At 50.0% G+C, this 15320-nt stretch overlaps 1 protein-coding gene across 1 annotated transcript in view; it reads left to right on the forward strand.

Annotated features, from left to right (window-relative positions):
- Positions 1 to 8813: 8813 nt before the first annotated feature.
- MYT1 (myelin transcription factor 1) overlaps positions 8814 to 15320 on the forward strand; it is a gene marked incomplete at its 3' end in the record, with an annotated part of 45341 nt that continues 38834 nt past the window's right edge. Inside the window, exon 1 of the mRNA XM_084271713.1 lies at positions 8814 to 8909. The remainder of the gene's footprint in view (positions 8910 to 15320) is intronic.

Genomic DNA, 15320 nt, shown 5'->3' on the forward strand with positions numbered 1-15320 from the left:
GTTCCCCCCAGCATGCACTGTTGCATCCTTCTCTGCAAGCACAGCATTCAACCTTGCTCTTCCTCTTCTCTTTTGATTCCTAAACTGATGATGGAGTGGCTTGGAAACAGGGTGTCAAGCTGGGTCTGTGCATCCAGCTTGATCCATTTAACACCCATTTGTATTGGGAGTATCTCCTTGGGTGGGCTTAGAGCCACTCTGAGAAAGGAGGGGGGAGGGCTCTGATTGCAATAATTGCTGATGCCTCTTCACTCCTGTGGTGGGATCCCAGTGTGTGTGTGGGACAGCCCTGTCCCCATCCCCATGGTTGGGACCACAGCCACGGTTGTGATGGAAGCAGCACTACACTGTTCTTGGAGGTTTTACCCTTTTCTCAATGGTGGGGAGAATGAGAGGTGAACTGAAGGGAGGGGGGGTCTTGGAGCTGGAAATCCCCTAATCTTTGTTCCTCTGCATCCATCTTCTTACTGTGGCTGCTTCTCCACTTTCTCAACTGCCCTTCTCACTCTCCATCTCCAGCCCCAGGAGCCCTAATGCTGCCCTGGAGCCCCTTTGCACAGGCTGGATACACTCTGCATGCACACAGAGCCCTAAAGCTCTTCCCAGACTGCCTCAGCTGGAAAGGACATCCGTACCCAACACCAGCAGTGCCAGCAGGCTTACTCCTTGTGCCCGCTGTGCTCACACCACACCAACCTCCCCAGCTTACACAGGTTGTTTTCCCCTTCCCAAGGGTTGCCCCGTGTCACAGCACCATGGGAAAGGCTTCACAGGATGGAAGGTGCTCTTGTAACTTCACCCTGAGCTGCTGAGTCGTTTCATTTGACAGCGACATCTCTTTGGAGCTCCTTCATTCCCCCCTGGCCCAAGACACACTTATCCAAAACCCCCTCTAAAAATTCATCTGCACTGAATTCTCCTGCTGGTGTTTCGACACATCAGCTCCACAGAGGCTTTCGATTTGGTATGAAAAGTAATTATTACCGGGGTGCAGTTTAGCAGTTGTGTTCTCCAGTGCTGGGAAGGTTAAAAGAAATAATAATAATAACATAAGAAAGACTCAGCCAGAGTAACTGCCTGCAACATGCTATTTGCATTTTTAAGGAAATACTTCTTTGAGACAGCTTGGGTGAAAGGTCGACATTTGCATATAAATGGAAAAGAAAGTGTGTGATGCTGGAAGTTACATCTCTGTTATTTTCTCAGCAGTGAGCTGCTGTTTCAGAGATTAAGGGATGCGGTTTGCATTTGGCTTTTTATTGCATAGAGAAGGGACCAGGAAAGCCAGGTTAGAACAAAATAATGAGGAAAAACCGTGTGAGAAGAAAGAAGCAACGTCCTGTTTCTCTGCGATGCTCTCCTGTGTGCCTGGCGTGTTACACGCCTGTTTGCACCAGCACTGCTGAGCACCTGCGCTCTGCCTGCACTAAAGGAGGGATGCTGGAGATGAAGGCGAGGGCAGGAGCTGTGGATGAGCTTGGCAGAGGAGGGGATGCTGGCACTCATGATGGACCAGGGCTTGTGTAGCTTATTTTTTTTATTTTGTTGTTGGTTTTGGGCTGGGTTTGTTCAGTCTCAGGTATGTTTGTGGAGGAGTTTCAGCAGCAGCCTTGTCTGAAGTTCCTGCTGGCGTAGGAGGAACAGACACGCTGTTGGCAAAACTTAATGGCTGGCAGGGTGAGGACAGGAGGCAGAGATGCCCATGGCTCAGGTCTGACCCTCATCTTGAGGGAGTCAGCATTGGCTGAGAGCTTTTCCCTGCTGCTGCCCTGAGTTTTGGAAACCCCAAGAAAACTGTCTGGTGAAGAGCCTAACTTCTCTTTAGTTTCCCCTCTTGTTGGTAGCCTTGCTCCCCATGCCTGGGTTGGCTTTGCACTTTGACAGCTCCTCCGAGGAGCTGGGGGAAGATGGGATGTTGAACACAGTTCACTCTTTAAGATTTTTGCTCCATATATTTAAGAGCAATGTGTGGACAGCAGTGATGCTGTGAGCATGCAGCATTTATCCCTTGTCTTCAAGACTACACAAGTGATGGAAGGTGAAAACCCCCTTCTTTTATATCTTCTGCAGCACTGTGTAGTGTTTCTCTGCCTCTTTGTATAAAAAGACTCTAATGAAATGTCTTACTAATTGGCCATGAACCAGTATTGGAGCATGAATATTGCTCTTAATGAGGAGAGACTGTAGTGTCATTTGCTTCTTCTCATTGTGGGTACACTGAGAGCTTCAGCTCCTGTAGTGCTGGGTGATCCAGAGAAACAGGGAGAGATGGCAGGTCCCATGGCAAGGTGATGTCCATCCCTTGCTCCTGATGGATATTTAACATGCTGGTCCCTCTCTGAGGGGCAAGGCTTCCCTTCCTATTGCTCCATGTCATCATGTTTGGGAAATGCTAATCTTGCAACTAAGCTGGTTGCTCCTTGTCCTGTCCCAGGGCCATGGAAAAGGGACAATTCCATTTTCCCATCAAAGACTTGGGGGGAAAAAGAGTTCAAATCTGTCAGGTATTACAGGGCAAAGCATGAGTTGGCATGGCTGAGGTGGCCACAGGGTCTGACACAGCCTCCTAGGTGGAGGTGGCAGCTGATGGCATCAGAAGCAGGATGAGCTAAGAGCTGATGTGGCATAGGGCTGGGAAGGAGGATGTGAGTCACTTGTGCTTCGTGCAGTGCTGGAGGAGGGAGCTGAGATGGGGAGATGCTCCCTGTGCTGCTGGCTGGACCCTGGGCGCTACAGCAGGAGTTGCTGGAAGGAGGGCAGCAGCTTCCCGCAGGCAGAGATGGAGAAATAGTGGCATCGTGCTAGTGATGGTGTGTCCTCTTCCCCATTGCATAGCCAGGTGGAAGCTGCCCTCCTCTCTTCTGTTCCCCCAGCACCTGTGGTATCGAGCAGGGCTGTACTTGGATGTTGGCAGCAAACACCTCTGAGCTGTGCTGGTGCTGAACTGGGCACTTAGTGGGTTAGCAGTGGATGCTGTGCTGCAGGTGTCTGCTTGGCAGTGAAAGCACTAGAAAGGCTTGATCCTCCTGAAATAAACCCCTTCCTTTCCTTTGGGTAAAGGGGAAAATGAAAGATCAGAGTCTGCATTACTGATTTCACTCTGTAGTGTGGGGCTTGGTAGCACGGTGGGTTAAGCCAGCGCTGGGTGGTTGTCAGGGCTGTGGGATGAAGCATTCATCTCACTGATGGGTCTTCAAACAGCCCTGCAGCACAGCAAGGCACTGTCCTGGCTCCCTGCTGGGAGGGACTTGGAGTCAAGGAGCTGCGGGAGCAGGATGTGCTGGGTCAATGAGATGATGCAGCCAGGAGATGAGAGCAGCAGGACACTAAGAGCTCAGGTGAGCTGCCCTGGGGATCAGCCCAGGTCATATGGTTTGGGAGGTATGTATCACTCATCGAGGACAATGATGTTTGTCACCTTGCTTTAAATAAGAGCTGTTATCAGGAAGTACAGGGTGTCTGACTCTTGCATACAGATTAAAGGATCCCTCAGGTGCTGGGGGATGATGACTATTTCCCAGCATTTGCTGCAGCATTTGCTGCTCAGGGCCAGGTCCCTGAACTTTATAGGAGGAAACTGCTCACAGCTCCCATGTTTCTCCTTTTATAGAGATAAACTCTTTGGGGCTTGTCAGAGTAAGCCACACTGGTGAGGGCATTGAAGCTCAACATCTGTTTGACTGCCAGACTTCTTTCTAAACCTGGCAAAGAAAAGTATCTTTAGATCAGCAAGCAAACAACAAAGAACAACCTGCAGCCTAGCTGGCCCTGCTGTGTCTCCCACCCATACATCCTGTCCTAACTCATTATTAAATCATATTTGCTGATAAGTATTAGATATAATATCTATTACACAGCTGTTAAACCTCAATTAATATGTTTTAATGATCAGCCGTTTACTGTGCAATATACAATTAACATCCAGTATTAGATCTTAAATTAAATGCATGTTTGGGAAGCTAAATTTGAAGCTCTGAACATAGCTGTGCTGCAGTAAACAGTGGTAATTGTGTTGAAGAGATGATATTTCTGTAGTCAGTGTGCTTTCTTTTTTCCCTATGGAGGTTTTAATTCCTCTCCCTTGAAAAAAAGCACCCTGATGCCTGGCTGCTGCTCTCCTGTGTGTGTATGAAGGCTGAACTACAGGTACTCGTGTAGGGAACCTGCTTGGGGAGCGTCTTCACGGCGGGGAAGGGTTGAGCAGGATCATAGAATCATAGGGGTTGGAAGGGACCTGGAGAGATCATCGGGTCCAACCCCCCTGCCAAAGCAGCTCCCTAGGATGTGGGGCAGTTGGTTGTGCTTCATTCTGGGTTGGGCTGTGCTGAGCCCTGGGGGTGTGCAAGGGGCTGTAGTGGTGCAGCTGGGGTCCCAGACTGAAATAAATCCATGATAAGCCTCTTTTCAGTGGTCTGTGGGGGCAGGACAAGGGGCAATGGCCTCAAGTTGGAGCACAGGGAGTTCCACACCAATATGCAGAAGAGCTTCTTCATGATGAGGGTGAGGGAGCCCTGGGACAGGCTGCCCAGGGGGTGTGGAGTCTCCATCTCTGGAGAGATTCCAGCCCCGTCTGGACGCCGCCCTGTGCAGTATGAGCTGGGGAGCTGCTTTGGCAGGGGGTTGGACCCCATGAGCTCTGGAGGTCCCTTCCAACCCCTCTGATTCTGTGGTAAGACTCATATTGCTTACTGGAAGAGAAGCCCTCACTGCACCGTGGGTTTGGGGCCACGCAGGAGAGGGAGTTCAGCTCTCTGTGTTCTTCAGGCAGCAGCCAGTGGCCTTGGGGAGCAGCATGTGTGGGCGATGTGCTGCAGAGTGCAGGAGTGTTAGCCAACACGTGGTGTAGAGGGCATGGAGAGGTCCATGGGTGGCATTTGTGGCTTAGAAAATATGTAAAACTTGTATTTGAGATTTGTTTTTAATTCATATGAATGATGGTACCTGAAGAGCACCCTGTGGTCCCTGGTGATGCTGCTGTACTGGCTTTGCAAAACGAGCCCCTGTTGTCTGGTGGGACACTGGGGAACCCAGCCTGATCTCAGCATGTTGCTGCCTTGTTAACACAGGGTTCACTTCTCCCATGAAAAACGTGCCTGAACAAAGATGAAGAAAAATCTTTCCCTCTTCCTTTTCATTTTCTCACACTTGGAGGAGCAAATGAAGATTGATATGTTTTTCTTCTAGTCTTTCAAGTCAAATACATAGTGACACATCTTATGAGGAAACAAAGCCTTCACCCCCCCATCTTTTTCCCTAAGGACCCCATCTCTCACCCCATCACTTTGCTATAACAGATGGAACCTCTGCACAGGTTTAGAGACAAGGTGGTGCTCCTCTCACTGCCAACAGGCAGTCCCCAAACATCAGGACACACGTGGGAGCTGGCTGCCACCCAGGCAGTCCCCTCCTGCAGCATCTTGCCTTGTTTTCCTTTCGCCTTCTGCACTCTAGAACTTCCCATGAGGCTTGTTGGGTTTCATTTTCTGCCACTCTTAGGAAGGTTTGATTTGTTTCTGGCAAATTGATGCTTTCTTTTCTCTTTGGGAATGGAAAGTAAAACACTCCCAAGTCTGATTAACACTCCAAGTCATGTGTGATCTCTCCCCCATTTCCAGATCATCTTGCTTGAGTTGGTGAGGATCATCCAAAGGTTTCACAGAACCTACTCTTTCACACCAGTATTGTGCACAGCTTGCAATGCTTTGGTTCTCAGCTGACCTTCCTCAGTGGCTGTTTCTGAAGGAGGAAAGGGAATAAGTAGATTTAAGGTTTGGAGAAGAGCCTAATTGGGAAGGGGACACACTGATGTTTTGGGGGTGGGCTGCCATAAATGTTGATGGGGGGGAAAAGCAGGCTGTCTAATGAGGGACTCCAGTGTAGGGTCCAGTCCTGCCTGGTTGGTGGGTACTAAAGCTGGAAGGAGTGGGGGAAAACTGGTGACTTCTTAAGGATGTGAACATCTGGTGGTCATCCATCAGACCGGCTGAGCACCTAGGTTATTCTTCAAGGGGGAGTGGAGGTCAGTGCTCTGAGCTGTGAGCTTTGTCTGCCCTGGCTTGGTTCAGGAGCAGACCCCAGAATGTGCTGTTCCCTCCAGGATCTGCTTCCCATGGGCAAACCCTTGTATTTAAGGCAATATCCTGCATCTCCTCCTGGGTGGCTGGAGCAGGGGTTAAAAGAAGTGTCCTTTACGTAGCCAGTGAGTTGCATTTCTGCTGAACCCAGGGTCTGGAGGTGAGGTGGAAAGGGCACAGCCTGCACTGGAAGCTGATCCTCTCTGGAGACCAGATGAGTTAGAGCATCACAGAGCAAAGGAAATCTGAGCCGCATGTTGACAGAGCTGCCTTGGCCATCTGAACCAGGCTGGGCAGAGGGGCAGGAGTGGGCAGGAGGGCACTGAGCTGGCTGTGGCTGAGGCCTGGTTTGGGTTCTGTGCCCCAATATGCAGGCCTTTACCCTCCTCTTGCTCACAGGGACAAAGGCACGGGGAGGTTGGGATGGAGATGGTGGCAGGGACAGGCTGGCATTTTGGGCCAGATTTAACTGCAGCAGCTCCTGGAGCCTGCTCTTGCCCTGTGATGTAGGCACATGAGAAAACAGGTCCAAAGATAGGGAGGGGGTGTGTGTGTTGGGCTTTATTCATCCTCAGAGTTGAATCTCATGACTTCTCTACCTTCTAAAAAACTTCTAAGCTATCTTTAGAGTTACTTTGCATCCAGGGTCTGTTGTTTCTAGAGTTTAACCCACTCTCTGTTCCTGCCACTGCTGCCTCCTGGAGAGGATGCTCCTGTTTTAAAACACACTGTTTGGTAGAAGAAGAATCAGTGAAATGCTTCAGATAAGCAGTCCTATCAATGTGCCTGGAAACATCTTTATTTCTTATTTGATGTTTTTCTCTCTTCCCCCTCCCCCCCCCCCCCCCCCCCCCCCCATTCTCTTTTCCTCTGTCCCTTTCTAGCTTCTTTCCCCCATTTTGCTTGGTTTTGATCATGTGTCTGGCCATCTGTGCCTCCCTGCTCCCTCTCCTCAGAGCTTTTCCAAAGCAGAATAATGTTTCAGCAACTCTTGGATTTTTGTTTCTGAGCCCTTGTCCTTTCCTGGGGGTCCAGGCTGGAACACAGTGCTTCAGACAGGGCTTGGAGTGGAAGTCTTCAACACAGAGGAAACCTAGAGAAGCCCCTCCAGCTGCTGCCCTGGCTTCAGAACCCCTCTAGTTCAGAACAAACACATGAAGGTGACTTTGATGATCATCTGTCTTAGGCAGTAACTTGGACTGTACGTCACCACAGGATCAAATTATCCCAGTCTTTCAATGTCCTCATCCCTGCAAAAGCACTGTGGGATATACTGGTTGTTCCTTAATGTCCTGTAGATAGAACAGACGCAGTCTGGGGAGAAATAAATTCTCTGGCTACTTACTGCATGTTCTCATAAACGCTGCTTTGTGGAGAGCAGATCCCCAGTTACTTGTCTGGTGTCCTCCACACTCAGCAATTACCCATGGCTGGAAACACCCACCTTCCACGGGTCTCCTTCAGCATGCGTGAGCCTTCCCCTGCTTTCCCTGTCTGAGATCCCCCCAGTGACAGTAACATCAAGTGAAGGGAGCATGGGAGCCTGTTCAGGCAGAGGAAATTAAGCTCTGCCCTGGGCTCTTCCCCAGGCTATTAAGCAGCCCAAGACAGATGAGCGTGCTGGTGTGTGTGTAGCTCCTTACGTGCCTCTTTCTGGGGGATGCTTTCCTTTTTCCTTTCAATCGGTAGAAGAAGATGAATGGAGCAAGACTGGGAGAACAGGCAGTAAATTATTCAGTGCTCAATGCCAGAGGGAGCCACAATTAAAGATGTGAGGGGAAGGCTCACGGCAGCAGCGCCCAAAGCAACAGCGGTTTGCCAAGGTGAGCTGCGATGCTGGGGGCCCCGAGGCCAGAGTCTGGGGGCAAATGCTCTTGATCTCATTGCAAGCAGCACCTGCATGGGAGGGGAAGCCGTGCCATGCTGCTGCTCTGCCACAGCAGCTCCTCTGTGCTGGTCCAGTTGCTGCAGGGTCATCTGTGTGCAGCAGGGCTGCTGCTCACCCCGCTGAAGATGTTTGGAGTGGTATCACATGAGAGGAAAGGGCCAAGAACCTGTTTCTAAAGCGTGTATTTTCCATAATTGTTCCCCTTGGATAGAGGCTCCTCTCTGTTCTCCCTTGCTCCCAAAGCAGCAACTTTGAGACCCTTGTTTTGTGCCTTCACTGGGTATTGCTGTAAGGCCTCCTCCCATAACACTGGTGTTGCTGGGAGTTACTGTGGAAACCTATATGGGGACCCTGCTTGGCTGTCTGGAATGTCCAGCTCACAGGGCCTGGCCACTGCCTTAGATGTGTGGATTTTTGTGAAAGATTAAAGATTAACTTCATTTTTGGAGAGAGAAGAGGCTGTAAGGGTGGAGCAAGTGTGAGGGGCAGAGAAGCCCAGCAGTGATGTCAGTCACTGTTGTTAACAGTAGCACTGTCAGTGTCTTCCAGGGGAGGCCGGGCTGAGCAGCAGCACGGTGCTTGGGGCAGGCTCGGGGCACGCACAGGTTGCTCTTGCAGCTTGGACAATGCCTGGGAGCCCATGGTGTCCCTGAGCCTTTGCTTACCCCAGCTGCAAATCCTTCAAGCCTGGGCCTTTGGAGCAGCACCATGGGGTTCGGCCTGGGGCACGGAGACCCTCAGGGAGATTTTATGGGCACTGAAGAGAGAGGATGGGAAATAAACATTGTGTTTTCACCTCTGGGCTGACTCTGGCACCTGACCAGATGTTGTTCTTTCCCTCCCCAGAAAATGAGTTTCGGGGTGAGCTGCTGAATCAGAGGTGGACCTGTGGAGAGAAGATCAGCAGCTGCGAGGGAGCCGCCAGCCTGCACGGCACACGCATCAAGGTGAGCACAAAGCCTCAGTCCTCCACGAGTGTGGGCTTTGCCAGGGTGGTGACCCCCTCACCCCATGCAGTGGCCACATGCTACTCCTGCCCTTGTGGACCAGGTGGTCCTGGTGGGGGGGAAGGAGCCTTTCCGGTACCCAAAGTGATGGGCAGGATTTTGGAAGTGCCTGTCTCCTTGTTACAGCTGAACCTCCTGCACGGTGAATCCGGGCAGAGAGGGCTTCCAGCTGTCAAGATTTGGCTGCGGGTCCAGATATTTAAATTCTTCCCTTCCTCTCCGGCCCCATCCTTCAAGGATGGCTCAGATCTGGCTATCTAGGTCAGCACCAGGCCTGTTAAAATAGGCCCTTTCTCCAAGGCGCCGGCTGGTCGGAAGAAGCCCCTCGTACGCCAGGTGAAGCTGTAGTGTCTTTGGAGGAGACAAGTGAGGCATTCATCCCCACTGGGACCCCGGGGAAGCTCCTGGGGGCTCAACAGAGCCGCTCATTTACTGCTGCAGCTGTGGCTGATGAAAGAGGTCCAGCCAAGGCTGTCAAACCTCCTGGCACATTCACTGCCAGCAGATTAGGAAGCTTTAATTAAGCATAGAACTGGGCTGCTCATTACGCAAATGGCACTTCCTGTCCTGTTTTGGGCTCTCAGTAAGGAGGCAGCATCTCAGATGGGTGGATGGACCCACCTGGGCAGTAGAGGAAACCCTTCTTGGGTGACTGATGTTACTGACTCTTCCTGTATCCCCAAATAAAGTGAGCTCTGGGAAAACCTCAAACCAGCAAAAATCCACCCTTAAAAACATCCCTCTTCACTAACAAGCTGTCAGCTGCGAGCAGGTGTCGCCAGAAATGCTCACACCTTCTTAGAAAGCAGCGTAAGCAGTTGTTGCTATATTTAAAATGAGCCCAATTAAGGCTTTTCTATTGAACCTGCCAAATAAGCACTTAGATTAGATTTAATAAGACTGTTGTATGTTAATAAAGCAACGATTATAAAAGGTAATATTCCTAGTACCCAGTGCTCATCTAGCACTCTGCCTCTGCCAAGCACATTGCTGATCCTAACTGCTGCTTGCAACCCCCAGCTCTGCTTATCTGTGCTTTGAGTGACTGCTCTGAGTGTAAGAGGAGGAGGTGGGAGCAGGATTTGGGGGTTTATAGCTTTTGGAGCAGGTGCCTGGAGGAGGTAGTGCTGGTCCTGCAAAGTCAGGTCTCTGAAGAGTCATGCTGTGGGATGTTGAGGACACTCAGGGGCCTGATCCTGTGCATCTCCAGCTGCAAGGTTGAGTCTGTTGGCCTGAGGTGTGTGAGTGAGCAATAGATGAGTTCTGGGCTTTCCTTAAAAACACTAAATTAAACTTGAATAGGGAAGGGGTGGAGGAGGCTGCCTTAAAGGCTGTCACCAGCTCTCTACGAGCAGATTCCCCCATGTGTTACTTTAAATCTATTTAGGCGATTTTACAAAGTATTCCTTTGCATGTCAATGCTCTGGCATATTAATGTTCTGCTGCATTTCCCCAGAAGTTAGGATAGTTTAGGTCTGGATGTTGTGTGCACACACAACCCTCTTTCCCCCCACCCCACAGTGGGGAGAAGAGGTCTCAATCATCATAAATCATAGAATCATAGAATGGTCTGGGTTGGAAGGGACCCCAAGGGTTACAGAGCTCCAACCCCCCTGCCACAGGCAGGAACACCAACCTCCAGGCCTGGAGCTACACAAGGTTGCCCAGGGCCCCATCCAACCTGGCTTGAACACCCCCAGGGATGGGGCACTCACCCCCTCTCTGGGCAGCCTGTTCCAGCCCCTCACTGTTCTCTCGGTAAAAAAACTTCCCCCTAACATCTAATCTAATCAATCCCTCTCTAACCTTTGGATCCACTCTCTCTGGATGCTTGCACTTGGATGTGTGCTCAGAAATACACATTGTATTTAAATGCAATTGCTGAAAAGGGCAGTTTCTCATGCCTGCTGCATCCTGCAGATTACCAGCCGTGCCATGCTGAAGGACAATGGGATGTGGGGCATGTTTACTTATTTATTTTTTGCCTCTAAAGAAGTCTAGGCGCAGGATAAAATTTCCCATGACAGGTCTGAAATGAGATCTCTTCAGAGCACTGGGGAGCGGCGCTGTCTGCACGGAGCCAGCTGGGACCGCTCGCATGGCCGCTCCTGCTTGCGCTCGTTCTGGACCAGGGTGGTGGATGGAGAAATGAAGCTGTCTCTTCCAAATCTCTATTCTCCTGTGGTGTGGCAAGCAAACTGGAGGTTGAAGAGTGGGCTGGCTGTTGCTGAAGGCTGGCTGCCGTTAGGACAGGGTAGGGCTGATGTTGAGGGGCCACTAGAGTCCATCCCCCGTCACAAGCGCTGGCTGCTGCAGTCCTTTTTGGAGATGCACACATTGCTCCCTTCAGCAATCACCATGCACTGTGCCACTTGAGGATAATTGTATGAAAAAGGCAGCTTACTACTGAGCTTGTAAACAATGGGGCTGAAACACAGTGTATTCTCGTTCCTCTCCTACCCCTCCTCTTCTGGCGTAAGAGCTGCTCGCACATACGGAGCCACTTTAGGTCCCTGCGTGTGAAATGGCATTTGGATCCCGTGTTGTAGCACTTTTTAAACAGTCAAGGGGAAAGTATATGTCTGTTTAAGCTGCTGCATATGAAATCACCCCAGCCTAATGCTTTGAATGTCAGCGCTGCGGAGGCACACGCGCTGCAGCTGGGGCTGTGTCAAACGTGATGCTCGGGAGCATCTCTTCTGGTCCGCTTCACTTGTGTGCTGAGGATGCCTCTGCTATCACTCCAGAGTGCTCTGTAAGCATTTCATTCCCAGCACCAAGGGGGTTGTGCTTTTGGGTGGGGGTTGGACCCTTCCTGCAAATGCAAACTGACAGCCTGGCTGCAGGAGGATGTTTGTGCCACAGCTGTAATTTTTAATTCGAGGTGGGTACAAGCTGTGGGTTTGCATCTGAAGATGTCAAGGCAAAATCCTCCCCCTGACTCTGAGCCCCAGAACATTGCACAGGGTGTTCTTTCCTTGAAGCAGCCAGAGAGCAAAAGGCAGACGGGAGTTTATTCAGCTGAGGACAGGACTCGCAGTAGGTGGAATGTCAGGAGGGTTTAAATCAGGCAGCAGAGAAGACCCTAAAGGAAGAAAGGGGAGGGGGGGGGAAAGCCAAACCAGCCTCAGAGTGTGGTTATAAAATAGCAGCTGGGAGCTACTATTGAGCCTGTTATAAAAAAAGTAGAGGGAGACTCTTGATCAAGTGGTGTTTCTTCCTCCACCACCCCCTTTTTTTTAAATTTATTTTTAGATTAACATCTAGAGAAGGTCCAGTGGGATGGAGCCCTCTTTGTTTTCTGCAATGAGTGATGTCACAGCACTGTGAAGAGAGCAGGGGTGAGAGATTTGGACATCCAGATCCAGGTCTGTCCACCAGTGTTCAGCCTGCAGCAGCCATTGGAAGATCCTTCAGGGTGTCAGGGGGAAAAAACCCTGAAAAACAAAAAGGCAAAGGGGGAAGAAATCAGGAGAGGCCATTCCACCCCATCCTCGCTGCTTGGTGGGTGTTGAGGGGCAGTTTTGCTGCCCGGCTGTGATTTGCTCCCTAGTCTGCATCCAGCTGGACCTTGGGGTTTTGAAGGAGTTTGCTGGGATAAGGTTGGTGATGCTGGGAGGTTTCCCACCCAGCATCCTGTTTGCTTCCTTCATCCTGGCTTTGAACCCAGTCCTGAAACAGGCTTGTGGGGGTTGGACCATCCTCTGACCTCGTGGCTGAGGGATGGATGTGTGTGTGTGTGGGATGGTGGGGTCCTACCCCATTAGGGCTCTTGATATCAGTACCAGGTTTCTGCTCCTTGAGGAGCAGAAGAAAGGGCTTTCTGGACCTGGAAGAGGGGAAGGACCAAGTGGGAAATCACTTTTCAAGACTTCTGTAGGAAAAATGTAAGTTCTTTTTCCCACAATTTTTTCCCCTCCTGCTTTGTCTGCTGCTAGGCAAGCTTAGGTTTTAAGGGTTGTTTTAAAAACTAAAAGTAGAGGCTCTGTCTGTCCCTCTAAAGCTCAAGCCCAGCTTCTTGCAAATGGTATTTTGCTATATCCACAAATAAGCACTGATGGAAGCTTTGCTGCTTTCAGAGTAAAATTAATATTCCTGCTGAATCCTCACCTCCCTTTGTCCAGCTAAAGGCTTTTCCAGCCTGTTTATTTTCTCTGAGCTCTGTGGTGCTCTTGAATACATATAAAGTATTATTGCTGACCAGGGGGAATTTCAGTGTGGCCCTTAATGGTGTATTTGCATAGAGCTGGTGAAGCCCAGGCACACCTGGGCATCCAGTGGTTTTATGTCAGCACTGTGGCTTTCCATCCTCAGAGAAATGTGTATTAAGATAAGAAAGAACAAAATAGCAACTTTGGGGGTGCTGCATAATATTGGACTTTGGATCTGTGCTGCTGTTCCCACACTGTATCCCTGTGGTCGTGGCAGCAGAGCAAGAGTGATGCTCTAGAAGCAGGCTGTTAAAATGCACTTTGTGCTCAGGTTAAACCGTCTTTTGGGCTTATTTCTCCAAACTTCACTGATTTTTCACTTGCCAGTTGGTATTATGGTCATGTCAGGAGGCCCCTTAGCACGGGGGAAACATGTGGTAAGAAATAGCCCCTGCACCATGGCACCTTTAGAGAGGAGAGACAAAAAAAGGGGCACCTGGAGATGAAGTGATGCTCTCAAGGTTACCCTGACTGTCAGTGGCAGAGCATGGAGCTGAATCCTGAAGTGGCTACCCTGACATACAGCACAAAACTCTTTCCACTGTGCTGTCCCATAGTAGGGGGTTAGGAAAGCTGCTAGATGCTTTTTTTTGGGGGGGTTAATGTGAGATAATCCAGCACTAAGGTGAGGAGAGGTGGTATAAACCTCTGCCTTGTTCCAGCTGGACTAACACACTCTGGGGCTGGGGTGCTGGTGCCAATAATTTATTCCCAGGTTTCCTTTCTGATTGCTTTGTTTTCCATGAAGAGTTAAAATAATAAGAGTGAAATCCAGATAGCTCCTCAGCCTGGTTATTATGCGAGTGGGGGGAGAGAGAGAGAGAGAGAGAGAGAACAAATGAAAATACCCCGTCAGTTTCCAAGACTGCAAACATGCACTATGTGACCTGAAATTTCGCATTAAAACGATCTGTCTAGAGGGCTTCTCGCTGAGGAGGCGAACAATAAAGGACAGTGGTTTCATGTAACCTTCATGCATCTGAGCCCAATAACTACGGAGGCTCCAGAAGTGCAGTAATGGCCACGTCAGTTAATTTCAGCTGCCTGGCAGGAGCAGAGCTCTGAAAAGGAGCTTTTATTTCTTTTTTTTTTTTCTTTCCTTGGTGTTTCTGCACTTTGGTGGGAAATGAAATGTTTTGAGGAGGAGGCTGCTGGTGATTTAAGCTGAGGAAAAAGAGCCTGATGGTGTAGAAAACAGAGTCTGGGTGGGTAGAGCCTTCCAGGACTGTAAACAAAAGCATTTAAATACGTAGCCACGTGAAGTCCTTTAACCAGGTAACCAGTCTTCCCTATGAAGATTAAATGCAAGAGTTTTATTTTAATATATCTTTTTAAATGCTGCTTTGTGCAGTGGGCCAGGCAAAGCAGCTTGTTTGGGTTTTTTCATCCTTTGGTCCTCAGCAAAGTTGGGTCTGTCCCTGCATTAGGCAGCTCCTCTCCCCTGTGCCCATGCAGAGACGGAGTGTGCTCTCATCTTCCCAGGGGGTTTGATCCTGGCTTGGAAGAGGTGTTGGAGGCAATGGCAAGAATTACTTGGGGGTGCTGTGGTGTGGTGAGGAGCCTGGGTGTTCGCTTTAGGTGTGATACCTAATGTTTTTGGAGGATAAATGTGATGTGAAATTGGATCTCCTCTATTTCTAGGCGAGCAGCTTGCAGGTTTAAACTGAAGTTTTGCTCAGCTTTGTCCCTGCAAAGCCTCAACCCTTCCTCCTCTTGTTTTTTGGCCAGCACTGGCACGTCACAGGCTGTGCCCATTCCCCTTCCCCCCACCCCCCCACCCCCCCACCCCCCCACCCCTCCCCAGCCTTCCCTCCTCTCCCTCTTTGAATAATTTATCTGCAGGAAACCCATATTGCCAAGGCACCAGCCCAGCACGTGCCAATTCCCTGGGAAAACTGTCAAAAAAATAAAAACAACCCAGGGGAAAAAAAATAAAACAAGCCAGGGAAAAAAATAAAACAAGCCAGAAAGAAATAAAACCACCCAGGAAAAAAAGCCCAACCCACTTCATTTTGGTTGGAGACAGGCTCCCAGCAATCAGACGTGCTGCTTGTCCTGGCATTAGCCAGCGCGCTCAGCGCACGCCGCTGCTGAAAGGCTCATAAATGTAATGAAGTCCCTTTGACACCTGCTCCTCTCC

The sequence above is a fragment of the Gallinula chloropus genome (genome assembly GCF_964237585.1).
Source record: "Gallinula chloropus genome assembly, chromosome: 16".
NCBI classification, from domain to species: domain Eukaryota; kingdom Metazoa; phylum Chordata; class Aves; order Gruiformes; family Rallidae; genus Gallinula; species Gallinula chloropus.